This window comes from Pinus tabuliformis, chromosome 1_2 (assembly GCF_031772625.1).
Source record: "Pinus tabuliformis cultivar Carrire ecotype Pingquan chromosome 1_2, CPIR1, whole genome shotgun sequence".
In the NCBI taxonomy this organism is placed as follows: Eukaryota; Viridiplantae; Streptophyta; class Pinopsida; order Pinales; family Pinaceae; genus Pinus; species Pinus tabuliformis.
In genome coordinates this window covers 1,297,195,821-1,297,210,413 of record NC_142298.1, presented here as the reverse complement: position 1 = coordinate 1,297,210,413, position 14,593 = coordinate 1,297,195,821, and positions in this window count along the sequence as shown.

Below are 14,593 nucleotides of genomic sequence, written 5' to 3'. Positions count from 1 at the left end.
AAAGTTGAATGATAGTCACCCAAGATAGAGGAATGATTAGATGAGCTGGTTGAAATATCAGATTCCCGATTTGAAATGAACAAAGACAAATTCATTTGAACAATCTTGTGAACGCTCTAAACAATGGAACCAAGTTCGTTGTGAGCTTGACATGATGGACCACCTTCCTGCAACTGGTGAAAAATTGCATAGGTACCCTGGTCATCACAAGAATGTAAAGAGGATGTCAGCACTCTGAATGTGTGAAACTAGTTGGGATGTGGCAAATGAAGAAGAACTTGATGTGTGTGATAGTTTGTGCCTTCATCATCACCCAGAGAGATTTCTTGTGTGATGAGCAGAAAAACTTGTAATACAAGGATTGCAAGAAGATCAAGGAGTTGATCATAAAGGGAAAATTCGATAAGTATGATCATGGGCAAAGACAGTATTTGAGATGATCAACTTCATAATTCCATGATTTCATGAGGGACGGACACTCCCATCCTGATTTTGATACAAGAGATGTGCATGAAGATGGATGCGTTGTGATAGATTTGTGAATTCGGTCATAAGTATAATTTTGAAAATTAGAGAGATCACATCTGGAATACCAAACATCTTTTACACGTGAATTCACATCAAGTGCAACCATGTAGATAGATGAATTGTGCATGAAAAACCATATTTGATTGGGTTTTGGGGGCTTACCAGAGTCATGAGGTCCTGACATAACCATCAATGGATGTTGAAGTGCCTCGACTCCCTAGTATGTCCCAAAACATTCCAGAATTGCATAATCATATTTTGAAGCTTGAACTAGATCATGCATGGCTTAAGGATGGCTGTTGTTGCTGGTTTCTGTAGGTTTTAACCTTGTACAGAAATTACCTGCATACGAATTCTAAAACACAGAAAATAAACAATGCGAGAGCATAACACATAAAACACATATACACAGAGATTTTCCTTTGGATCCCAAAACCGGGACAACCAACTTGATTTTTCATTATGTTCCTTTCAATGTTACAATACATATCTATACATGCTGAAGCATCCAATACCATGGATCGAAAACCATCACAAAACCATGTGTGAAAACCATGCACAAAACCATAGGTAGGTCCACCCAACCTAATATAGGGTCCAAAATAAAAACATCCCAGGGCGCTACCAACAAACCCGGTAGAGGCCCCCTCAAACCCCCTGTGACCCCCTCCGCTGCGCAGTCGGCACAATGAAGGGGGGGCTCCGCCCCCCCTCTAACCCCCTCATAAACTACGTAGGCTAATCGTGGAAAGAATATAACACAACCCAACATTCTCCCACTTGTTGTTTTCTTTCCATAGGGGGCCACAAGAGAGCTTAGTCATTTATCCAACCCTGAAACGTCCATTGTTTCTCTACACAAAGAGAACTTCTAAGAGATCGCAGATTTTGTCAATGCATCTGCAGTGTTATTCGAAGTGTCCACCTTTACCAGCAACACCTTTTTGTCTTCTATCATATCCCTCACAAAGTGATACTGAACATCAATGTGCTTTGTCTTTGAATGATAAACAGGGTTCTTTGCCAAGAAAATTGGTTGTCACAGTCTATCCTTATAGCTCCCTATACTAACCCCATACTTGAACACAATCTCTGCAACCAAATACTTCCTTGCTTGCATGAGTGGTTGCCATGTATTCTGCCTCTGTAGTTGAAAGTGCCACTACAAATGGTTTCTTACTCATCCAACTGACTCCACCTCCAAATAGGTTAAACATGTACCCACTTGTAGATCTTCTCTGATCTAGATCTCCAACCCAGTCTGCATCAACAAAGCCATGAATATCCAACACTCTGTCCAATCCTGGTCTTCCTTGGTAGCACAAACCATAATCACTAGTGCCATGCAAATACCTGAAAACCCGCTTAACTGTTGTCTAGTGCTCCTTCCCTAGTTTTGACATAAACATGCTCAATACTCCCACTGCATGTGTAATGTCTGGTCTAGTACAGACCATTGCATACATCAGGCTACCAACTACACTTGCATATGGAACACAGGACATGTCCTCTTCCTCTTCTTGTGTCTTGGGACATTGTTCGACAGATAACTTTACACTTACATGAATAGGAACTTTCACCGGTTTACTATCATGCATATTAAACCTCTACAGTATTGTCTCCTCTGGTTTAACCAGAGCTTCCTCTTTGCCCAATCTCTTTTGATTACCATGCCCAAAATATAGTTTGCAGCACCAAGATCTTTCATGTCAAATTTGGAGGACAATTGGGTCTTCAAATCCTAGATAATTTCTTTTTCATTTCCAACCAACAACATATCATCCACATACAAGACTAGATAAATAACACAATCACCAATTAATTTAAAATACACACAATGATCTGGTTTGCTTCCAGTGAAGCCAAGTCCCCGTATAAATGTATCAAATTTTTGATACCACATACAAAAATTTGATTGTTTTAACCCATACAGAGACTTCTTTAACTTGCATACCAGTTCTTTCTTACCCTTCACTGCAAAACCTTTTGGTTTCTTCATGTAGATCTCCTCTTCTAGAACCCCACGAAGAAATGTTCTCTTCGCATCCATCTGTTCTACCTCAAAATCAAAAGCAGCAGCAACAGACAGAAGTAATCCAATAGAAGCTACCTTGGCAACAAGAGAAAAAATATCACCAAAATGAATTCCCGACACCTGGGAATAACCTTTTGCTACCAACCGAGATTTGTATTTCTCCACCTTTCCTTCTGCATTTGTCTTCTTCTTGAACACCCATTTGTTGCTAATGGGTTTCCTTCCAGCCGACAACTCCACCAGATCCCAAGCCTCATTTTTGTGCAAAGATGTCATTTCATCAACCATGGTCTATTTCAAGAGTTTGCCATCCTTTGAATCTATTGCTTCCTTCACAGTTTTGGGATCATCATCAGTAACAGATAAAGAAAAATTTGAACGAAAAGCAGATGGACTATACTTTTCCCGCTGCCTTCTTTCTCGAACTGATCTGCTCACACTTGGAGTTTGTGGCTCTTCATCGTCTGATTCCTCCTCTACTGTAAAGTATGATTCTTCCTCCTTAAGCTCAAACTCTATCTTCTCAGGTTCCTTTGGTCAGACTTCATGTTTAAGAACATCTTTCACCTCTCTGAACACCACATCTCGGCTGTACACAACCTTCCTTGTTACTGGGTTCCAAAGCTTATAACCCTTTAAACCATCCTTATACCCAATAAAGATGCACTTTTCATATTTACTATCCAACTTGATTCTTTTCTCCTTTGAAACATGTACATATGCATCACATCCAAATACCCTCAGATGTGAAAGAGAGGGTTTCTTACCAGTCCATACCTCTTGTGGAGTCTTATCCTCCAACACTGATGAAGGTGATCTGTTGACCAGGTAACATGCTGTCTCCACCGCCTCTGCCCAGAATTCCTATCCTAACCCAGCACCACTGAGCATGCTTCTTGCCCTTTCCATCAACGTCTTTGATCTGGATTTAAACAGGAACACAACAAATTACAGAGATAACCATAAACACAGAGATGTAGTGGAAACAATACTTCATTTCATTAATGTAAAATACTGAAATATGCTTACAAACAACAATGAAAATAAACTAGCTAGGGCAATGGTAGCTTATCTCTGAGAAGAGATGTGGCGGCTACATGCCTTTGAACTGTGTTACAATGAGGCTCGAAGGCCTATTTATTATTGAGAAACAATGGAAAACCCTACATCCAAAAACCTAACCCTAGAAGATGAAACGCCAAACTGTGGGCCCCGTTTGGGTAAATTGGTACATCAACTTCCCGGGGTCGTAACATTGGCATACGATCTCCGTTTGACGCACACAATATCTCGTTAGAAAGATCTATCCGAGAACTACAACTTTGGGAAGAGCAACATCAATTCATTCATCCATGTTGCTCCCAGTTTTCCCAAAAAAACGTCGTTTACGGCCTCAAAACAACTTTGGAAGTTCAGGACCCGAAAAACTACTAAAAATAGTAAATTGTGTTACAATTAAGGAAACTGAAAACCTGAAAGAAATAATGGTGGGGATCCAAGTGGACTTGGCAGGTGGCCACCAATATCCGCCTGGATCATTCCTCCCCCCTTAGGAAGCAATGGATCCCATTGCGTCGAGTTCCTCCATGAGATGAGGAAACTTCTGCTGAACTTGGTCCCTGGTGAGCCACTTTCCCTCGTGAAGGAGTTGGCCTGCTTTGACAACTTGATACAATTGGATATTCTGCTAGTGAATGTTCTGATCTATGTGTCCATGATCAGATCAGTTCCAGCTTGTTCCATGCAATCTGGATTTAACTCTGTGGGTGTGAGTTGTTCTACAATGTCAGATGTGTCTAGTAATCGTGGAAAGTATGGCCGAAGGTGGTCCACATTGAACACTAAGTGCAAGCCAAGGAATGGGGGAATGCTGAGCTCAAATGCATTGCCTCCCATAGCCTTGGTAATGGTGTAAGGATAATATCAGAGTGTTCTGAGGTTATTTTGGCTCCCGCTGTCGACAATGAACTGTAGCGGGGAGCCCTTTACCCATATCTGGGAGTGGAAGAGATGCTCCTCCTCCTCTGGATCTTCGGGTTCCTCCTTTTGTATCTTTGTGGTGGCAACAATGACATTAGGCTCCACATTGATAATCTCCTTTCCTTTTTCATTCCCCTTGTCAGGTTTTGACTCACAGTTGGAACATGCATCTGATTCTGAAACCTTTAGCTCAGCCACCAGTGACTGTTTGCCCTGACACTCACTTGTGTTGTGAGTGGAGCTCTTATGGAACTCACACCACTTTCCCGTGTCCTTTTTCGACTTCGCGACATTGTTCTTTGCTTGCAGCTCTGGCGAGTTGTCTTGGGCCGCCCTGCCTTAGCTTTGTCCTTTGTTTTGCTATTTGGGGGCACCTTTCCCTTGCTTCAGATTTCGCAGATCCAAATTCTCGCTTCTCTTGTTTAAACTTTTTCTCAACCTTGATGGCATATCGTTATGTCGTGCCAAGCGAGGGGATGTTCAGGAATTCTATTTCTTCTTGGATGTACTTGTGCAGGTAGTCGCGGTATTTGAGATACCAAATGCTGCTCCGTATCCTTGATACCCAACTTTGTGTGAAGGGTATGGAAAATATTGGTAAACTCCGACACGTCTTGGTCCCTCCCATGCCGCAGCGTGGTCCACTTTATGTATTGATCCTCATAACTTCCGACAGGGTAGTACTGCTTGTTGATGGCATCATGGAATGAACCCCAAGTGGGTGCGACTAAAAATAGTGAGGTTGTACTTTCATCCTTCTGCTTGTAGTAGGTTTCCCACCAGTCCTTGACATGGGGGGCTGCTTTGATAAGAGTGAAAAATAATCTTTTATCGACTGGAAAAATCATGAATAGAAAAATAACCCTCTAGCAGATTTAACCATTTATCGACGACATCTACGTCTATCTGATCCTTGAATATGAGGATTTCAAAATTAACTTGTACCTTAAACGGTGTGGCGTTTCCAGAGTAGTTGTTGGAAGTCGATGCATCCCCCCTGGGTAGTTGTTGAAGGATCTGGGCAAAGTTGTCCATCATCGCGTTCCTTTGTCACTTGAGGGCCTCTTTGAGCAATATTTTGATAGGATCTCTTGCCCCCTTGTCTTTCTTTTCATCCGCCATGGGAGGCCGTTTGCATTTGCGAGGCTAGTCTTGCAAAGGTTCGACTAGTTCAAGCCCTAACTCCTTATATCCCAACCTCGTTGGGGACATGCAAAGAAAAAAACAGAGAAAAAACAGACCTCTCTGATACCATTGATCTGGATTTAAACAGGAACGCAACAAATTACAGAGATAACCATAAACACAGAGATGTAGCGGAAATAATACTTCATTTCATTAATGTAAAATACTGAAATATTCTTACAAACAACAATGGAAATAAACCAGCTAGGGCGATGGTAGCCTATCTCTGAGGAGATGTGACAGCTACATGCCTCTGAACTGTCTTATAATGAGGCTCCAAGGCCTATTTATTGTTGAAAAACAATGGAAAACCCTAAACATCCAAAAACCTAACCCTAGAAGATGAAATGCCAAACTGTGGGCCCCATTTGGGTAAATTGGTACATCAAATTCCTGAGGTCGTAACTTTGGCATATGATCTCCGTTTGACACGCACAATATCTTGTTAGAAAGATCTATCCGAAAACTACAACTTTGGGAAGAGGAACATGGGTTCATGGACCATGGACCCATGTTGCTCCCAGTTTTCCCAAAAAACGTCGTTTAGGGCATCAAAACGACTCCAGAAGTTCAAGACCCGAAAAGCTGCTAAAAATAGTAAACTTTGCTACAATTAAGGAAACTGAAAAGCTGAAAGAAACAATGGTGGGGGTCCAACTGGACTTGGTAGGTGGCCACCAATATCCACCTGGATCATTCCTCCCCCCTTAGGAAGTAATGGTCCCCATTGCGTTGAGTTCCACCGTAAGATGAGGAAACTTCTACTGAACTTGGTCCCTGGTGAGCCACTTGCCCTGGTGAAGGAGTTGGCCTACTTTGACAACTCGATAGTGTGCTTGATCTGTGTGTCCATGATCTGATCAGTTGCAGCTTATTCCATGCAATCTGTATTTAACTCTGTGGGTGTGAGCTATTTTGCAATGTCGGATGTGTCTAGTAATGATGGAAAGTATGGTCGAAGGCGGTCCACATTGAACACTGGGTGCAGGCCAAAGAATGGGGGAATGCTGAGCTCAAATGCATTGTCTCCCACAGCTTCGGTAATGGTGTAAGGACCATATCGGAGTGGTCTAAGTTTCCGATAGGCTGCGGTAAGGCATTCCTTTTGCAAATGCAACCAGACTTTGTCGCCTACCTGAAACTTGTGTGGCACCCAATGTTGATCATGTCGCTGCTTGTACTTGGCATTTTATTTCTCCATAATGTCATGGACCTGCTGGCGAATATTTTGGATTGCTCAATGAAGCTATTTGCCTTATCTATTTCGGACTGGACATGAGCCGAATCTACGTGAGCTGCAAATGGCATGGCCACATCAATGGGACATAGTGGCTGGAATCCCAAGCCCACCTGAAAAGGACTTTGGCCAGTCGAGCTGTGTAGAGCCCGGTTGTAGCTGTGATGAACATAGGGGAGGCTCTCGTCCCATGTGTGTGGATTCTTTGAGTTGTACATGCACAGAATGTCTACGATCATCTTCTTGACAACCTCTGTCTGGCCATTAATTTGAGGATGGAAGGCTGTGGACTTGCTGAGTTAACTGTCGAGCATCGACTAGAGACTAGACCAAAATGTACTGAGGAACCTGTTGTCTCGATCTGATATGATAGACCGTGGGATCCCAAAATGTACCCACACTCGTTCAAAGAAGAGTTTAGCAGTGGCTTCTGCTACAATATTCTTCTTTTAAGCAACCATAATGGCCATCTTCAAGAACCTGTTGACGACAACAAAAACACAGTCGTTTCCATGCTTAGTGGAAGGAAGGCCTGACATGTAATCCATGGAGATGGATTCCCAAGGTCGACTAGGGGTAGGCAGCGGGGTATAGAGGCCTTGCTTCTTGATGGTTGGTTTGGCAATGGCGCAGGTAGTGCATGATCTGATGTACTTCCCGACATCCTATCGAAGATTCGGCCAATAGAAATACTTATGCAGTATTGCCACCGTTTTCTTGACCCCGAAATGTCCAGCAGCCCGACTATAGTGTGCTTCCCAAATCATCTTGGCACACTCACTTGAAAGAACACAAAGGTGACCCGGGTGGCATAACAGGGCATCATGGAGGTAAAAATCTGGGACATGCTGACCCTCCAAGAGTGTCTGGTATTTGTGGCCGAATTCTGGGTCACTTTTGTAGAGAAGTGGCCAATCAGAAGTCTCGTGCCCACAAGAGTTGAGCACAGTGGTTAACGCCATGATCGGTGGTCGACTAAGGCAATTTGAAACATTATTGGTGCTACCCTTCTTATACTTGATATTCAAATGGAACTGTTGCAGGTATGTGGACCACTTCTAATGGTGATCATTCTGCAATTTCCCTTGGGTCTGTATGAACTGCAGGGTTCAGTGGTCTGTGTGGATGACTGTTTCCTTCCCCAAAATGTAATGCTTCCATTGTCGGCAGGGCTGCACAATGGAATACATCTCTTTGTCATAAGTGGGATACTTCCGGACTGTGTCTGAAAGTGTCTCACTATGATATGCCATTGGATGCCTATGTTGAGTAAGGATTGCCCCAATAACATAGTCAAAGGCATCTGTCTCGACCTCAAATGGTTGTTACAAGTCTGGCAATGTGAGCACTGGTGCCATGCAGAGGCGATCTTTCAACTATGTGAATGCCTTCTATTGAGATTCAGACCAAAAGAATTTTGCTTTCGCTCCTCCCTTGGTGACTTGACTCAAGGGCCATGTGATATGAGAAAATCCCAACACGAACTTGCGGTAGAAGTTGGCAAGACCTAGAAAGTTGCAGAGCTCTGTCAGAGTGGTTGGGGATGGCCAATCTAGAATGACTTGGATCTTGGATGGATCCACATGCACCCCCTGTTCATCAATAATGTATCCCAGATATTGAACCTAGGTCATGCCAAAAGTGCATTTCTCCAAATTGGCACATAACTTGTGTTGCCGCAGTGTTTGGATAACCTGTCAGATGTGGTGGAGGTGCTCTTCCCAACTCTGGCTGAAGATCAGGATGTCATCCAAGTATACCACTACAAATGAGTTGGTGAATGGCTGCAAGATGTCATCCATTAGCCTCATGAAGGTTGCAGGAGCATTCGTCAATCCGAAAGGCATAAAAAACCATTCGAAAAGGCCCTCCTTGGCTTTGAAGGCAGTCTTCCACACATCGGAGGGTTCGATTGGTACCTGGTGATATCCTAACTTCGAATCGATCTTGCGGAAATATTTTGCCCCCTTCAGTTGGTCCAAGAGGTCATCAATCTGTGGGATCGTGTACCTATTACGAATCGTGATCTTGTTCAGTGCTCGATAGTCAATACAGAGTCTCCAAGTCCCATCCTTCTTTTATACCAACATGATCGGCCTCCCACAGGGCGATGAACTTGGACGGATGTGACCTTTCTGCAGTAGCTCCTGAATCTTCCTCTTGATTTCATCATTCTCTAGAAGAGAGCGCCGATAGATTGGTCCATTGGGCAGTGGTGCACCTGGGGTCAGATCGATGGAGTGCTTGACCTGACAGTGTAGAGGAACCCTTGCGGGGGAGGTGAAGATGTCCTCATACTCCTCCACGACCTTGTCTATCTGTAGTTGTCGTGCAGAGGGGCCCTGTCTGGAGGTCGTGGCCACCGTCTTTTTCTTTCCTTGAGGGAGTATCATCAGGAAAACAAATTTCCCGCTTTTGGAAACGAGCTTACTGCATTGTTTAGCAGTAATCAAAGAAATGACGATAGGCGGTGCTACATCTGGTATCCTGTACAACTTATTTACCAAAGTAACAATAACAACACGAGGCCTTGATTCATACACAACATGTCGCTTCCACAAGTATGGTTGTCCTAATAATACATCGCAAACTTCAAGGGGGAAAATGTCACACAATACCTCATCCGTGAAGGGCTTGATGTTGTATGGAGGGCGACACTGTTGGCTCATGCGAAGATCCCGTCCTTGGTGAAGCCACCCAATGGTGTACGGTTATGGATGTGCTATGGTCGGTAAGCCCAGCCGCTTCACGACCTCTGCCGAAATGAGGTTCTTTTGGCTTCCGCTGTCAATAATGAACTGTAGCGGGGAGCCCTTTACCCACATCTGGGAGTGGAAGAGGCACTCCTCCTCCTCGGGATCTTCAGGTTCCTCCTTCTGGATCTTCATGGTGGCAACGGTGGCGTTGGGCTCCGCATCAATAATCTGCTTCGTTTTGTCATTCCCCTTGTCAGGTTCTAACTCAGAGTCAGAACATGCATCTGATTTTGAAACCTTTAGCTTGGCCACTAGGGATTGCTTGGCCCGACACTTACTTGTGTTGTGAGTGGAGCTCTTATGGAACTTACACCACTTTCCTGTGTCCTTTTTCGGCTTCACGACGCTGTTCTTTGCTTGTAGCTTTGGTGGGTTGTCTTAGGTCGCCCCGTCTTGGCTTTGTCCTTTGTTCTGCGGTTTGTGGGCACCTTTCCCTTACTTCGGATTCACAAATCCAAAGTCTCGCTTCTTCTGTTTAAGCTTTTGCTCGACCTTGACGGCATATCGATATGCCATGCCGAGTGAGGGGATGTTTAGGAATTATATTTCTTCCTAGATGTACTTGTGCAGGCAACCACGGTATTTGAGTATCAAATGCTGCTCCAAATCCTTGATACCCAACTTTGTGCGAAGGGTATGGAAAATATTGGTAAACTTCGGCACGTCTTGGTCCCTTCCCTGCCGCAGCGTGGTCCACTTTATGTATTGATCCTCACAGCTTCTGACAGGGTAGTACTGCTCCTTGATGGCACCCTGGAACGAATCCCAAGTGGGTGCGGCTGAAAATAGTGAGCCCGTACTTTCATCCTTCTGCTCGCAGTAGGTTTCCAACCAGTCCTTGACATGGGGCCTTTCTTTGAGAAGAGCAAAAATAATCTTTTCCTGACTGGAAAAATCATGACTTGAAAAATAACCCTCTAGCATATTTAACCATCTATTGACGTCATCTATGTCTATCTGACCCTCGAATATGGGGATTTCAAAATTAAATTGTACCTTAAACAGTGTGGCGTTTCTAGAGCAGCTATTGGAAGCCGATGCGTCGCCCCTGGGTAGTCGCTGAAGGACCTGGGCTTCTTTGAGCAAGATTTTGGTAGGATCTCCTGCACCCTCGTCTTTCTTTTCATCAGCCATGGGATGTCGCCAGGATTTGCGAGGCTGGTCTTGCAAAGGTTTGACCAGTTCAATCCCTAACTCCTTATGTCCTGACCTTGTTGGGGACATGCAAAGTAAAACAGAGAAAAAGCAGACCGCTTTGATACCACTGGTCCAGATTTAAACAAGAACGCAACAAATTATAGAGATGACCATAAATAGGGAGATGCAGTGGAAATAATACTTCATTTCATTAATGTAAAAAACTGAAATATGCTTACAAACAACAATGGAAATAAACCAGCTAGGGTGATGGTAGCTTGTCTTTGAGAAGAGATGTGGCGGTTACATGTCTCTGAACTGTGTTATAATGAGGCTTGAAGGCCTATTTATTGTTGAGAAACAATGGAAAACCCTAAACATCCAAAAACCTAACCCTAGAAGATGAAACACCAAACTGTGGGCCCCGTCTGGGTAAATTGGTACATCAACTTCCTGGGGTCGTAACTTTGGCATACGATCTCCGTTTGATGCGCACAATATCTTGTTAGAAAGATCTATCCGAGAACTACAACTTTGGGAAGAGCAACATCGGTCCATGGACCCATGTTACTCCTAGTTTCCCCAAAAAAACGTCGTTTAGGGCCTTAAAACAGCTCCAGAAGTTTAGGACCCGAAAAACTGCTAAAAATAGTAAATTGTGCTACAATTAAGGAAAATGAAAAGTTGAAAGAAACAATGGTGGGAGTCCAGGTGGCCACCAATATCCACCTGGATCAGACTTGTTCATTCTTTCTGCAACTCCATTTTTCTCAGGTGTGTATGGAGTAGTCTTTTTCCGTGCTATACCACACTTCTTACAGAATTCTTGAAATTCCTTGCTGCAAAACTCTCCACCGTTATCTGACCTCAACACCTTTATCTTCTTCTCTGTATGGTTTTCCACTAGAGCCTTGAATTCTTTAAACCTGTCAAAGACTTTAGATTTTTTCTTAAGGAAATATATCCATGTATTCCTTGAGAACTCATCTATAAATGATACATAGTACACAGACTTACCCAGTGACGGAACCTTCATAGGTCCAAACACATCACTGTGCACAAGCTCTAATATCTATTTCGCCCTCTTACCACCAGAGGGGAAACTCACCCGATTTTTCTTCCCATATACACAATTTTCATAGAAATCAAAATCTAGAGAGTTATTACTCATACCTTCTACAATACCTTTTACCATGAAGTATTCGAAGGCCCTTCTCTCCAATATGTCCAAGCCTTTGATTCCACAACATGGTCTTCTCTCTGGAGACCATTATTCTTTCTATTCCACTTTTAGGAACCACAAAACTGTTGCACCCATCAACAACAGTGCTACCTTGTAACTTGTACAGAGTTCCAATTCGAACTCCCCACATCAATACCAGTGCTCCCTGAACCATCTTATAGGTATCCTTCTTGAACACTGTTTTTACACCTGCATCATCCAGCTTGCTTACGGAAATCAGATTTCTGGCCAATGCAGGAATATGCAGAACACCCGAAAGTGTTCTAACCCTTCCACCTTGCAACTTCAACTTTACTTTTCCGCGACCAACATTCTAGCCTTCCTATCATCCCCTAAGAAGACATCACCACCATCGTATTTCTCATACTCGCAGAACTAGTCTCTATGGGGAGTGAAGTTATAGGATGAACCTGAGTCAATCAACCATGCCTCATGATCTACATGTGTACTTGAAGAAGCCAAGTACACATCCCCACCTTCATCTGAGGTGGTTTCGCCTCTACAGAAGGAGCATCATCAGATCCCTTTCTTTTTTCAGGAGCTTTAGATTTATAGTTCCTTTTGTAGTGCCCTTCCTTTCCTCATTTCTAGCACACCACCTTTATAGGTTTTCCTAGAGATTTAGATCTCCCTCTAGATTTAGATCTCCCACTCGATGAATTATTTTTGTTTATGTTTTGGGATCGTCCACGTACAGAAAAGGCATCACCATTCTGGCTCTCCATATTTTTTTGTCTCATCTCCTCCGTCAGCAAGTATGAGACTATTTCATCAAACTGCAAGGCAATTTGCATTGCTACCTATTACAATAACCAGACCATCCCACGAATTTAGTAGAGAACACAACAAACTGATGCACTTATCTTCATCTGAAATTTTAATATCAACATATAATAACTAACTTACCTCATTATTAAATGCATTCAAATGCTCTATCACCGAGTCTCCTTCTTTCATCCTCGGGTTATACATCTTTTTTTGTAGGAACAGTTTATTCACCAAAGACTTAGATTGGTACAAAGTCCCTAACTTGTCCCACAAAGCCTTAACCGTAGCTTCCCCTGATACATTCAGCAATATTGAATTTGAGACACACAATCGTATTGTGCTCTTTGTCTTCCGATCCAACTTCTTCCATTCTTCATCAGACACTTTCGTTGGTTTAGTACCCGGATCTACCCGGATCCACCAACAGATCCTCCATCTTAAGTTTCCACAACTCAAAACTCCGACAATTAAATTTCTCGATCTTTATCTTTCCACTACTCACCATCTTCTTTCACCAGCAGAATCGATCCCGCATATCTCCATTGAACAGGGTCTACCATAGGCCCGAGCAAAACCCCTCAGCAACAAAGGCATCCCCTTGAAGCCAAAACAACTCTGATACCAAATATAGGTTTTAACCTCGTACAGAAATTACCTGCATACGAATTCTAAAACACAGAAAATAAACAATGTGAGACCATAACACATAAAACACATATATGCAAAGATTTTCCCCTGGATCCCAAAACCAGGACTACTAGCTTGATTTTTTATTATGTTCCTTTCAATGTTACAATACATATTTATACATGTCAAAGAATCCAATACCATGGACCGAAAACCATTGCGTCCAAAACCATGTGCGAAAACCATAGGTAGGTCCGCCCAACCTAATATAAGGTCCAAAAAAAAATTCCCTGGGGTGCTGCCCCGGACCCTGTAGAGGAGGGCTAACCCCCCCCCCCCCCCCCCCCCCCAAACACTGTGCAGTTGGCGCAAACAAGGGGGGGCTCCGCCCCCTCTCTAGCCCCTCCCCTCCGACTACACAATTGGCGCAAAAAAGGGGGGGTTCCGCCCCCTCTCTAACCCCCCCGATAAACTACGTAGGCTAGTCGTGGAAAGAATATAACACAACCCAACAATTTCAAAATTGCTCTTAGGATGGCAGCCATCTCTGTCATAGGTTGCACTAGATTTTTCAGCTTCAACAAGCTAACTTGAAGAGTTTCATTCATGCAAGAGATGACGTGGAATGGGAAGTACGCTCTATGATTAAACTATTTTCAACTTCATCATGGACAACCTCACTGTCTTGTGTCAATTAAGGAGATAACTCATCAAATGAATAAGTAAGAGAACATGGAGTATCTTCGACACATGTGGATGCGTTGTGAATGGTAGGATACACGGGAAAGTGAGGTGAAGAGGAAGCTTCGATATGAATGTCTTCTTTGACCATAGCACATTCCATATCTGAGTTAGAGTATTCATGAGAAAATGGAAGATCACATGGTGTGCTTGGGCGTTCGTCACATCATATGGAAACATGGGAATAATGACTGCCCAAGATTGGTGGTTGATCGAAAGAATTAATTTTACAAGATGTTCCATCGAGATTGGCAAATTGAGAATCGTTCAGAATGAAAGCTCATTGTTTTGACATGAACAATTTTGAAACAGAGAGGAAGAAATGATAGTGTCCTCACCTTTTTTCTCTCCTGCCT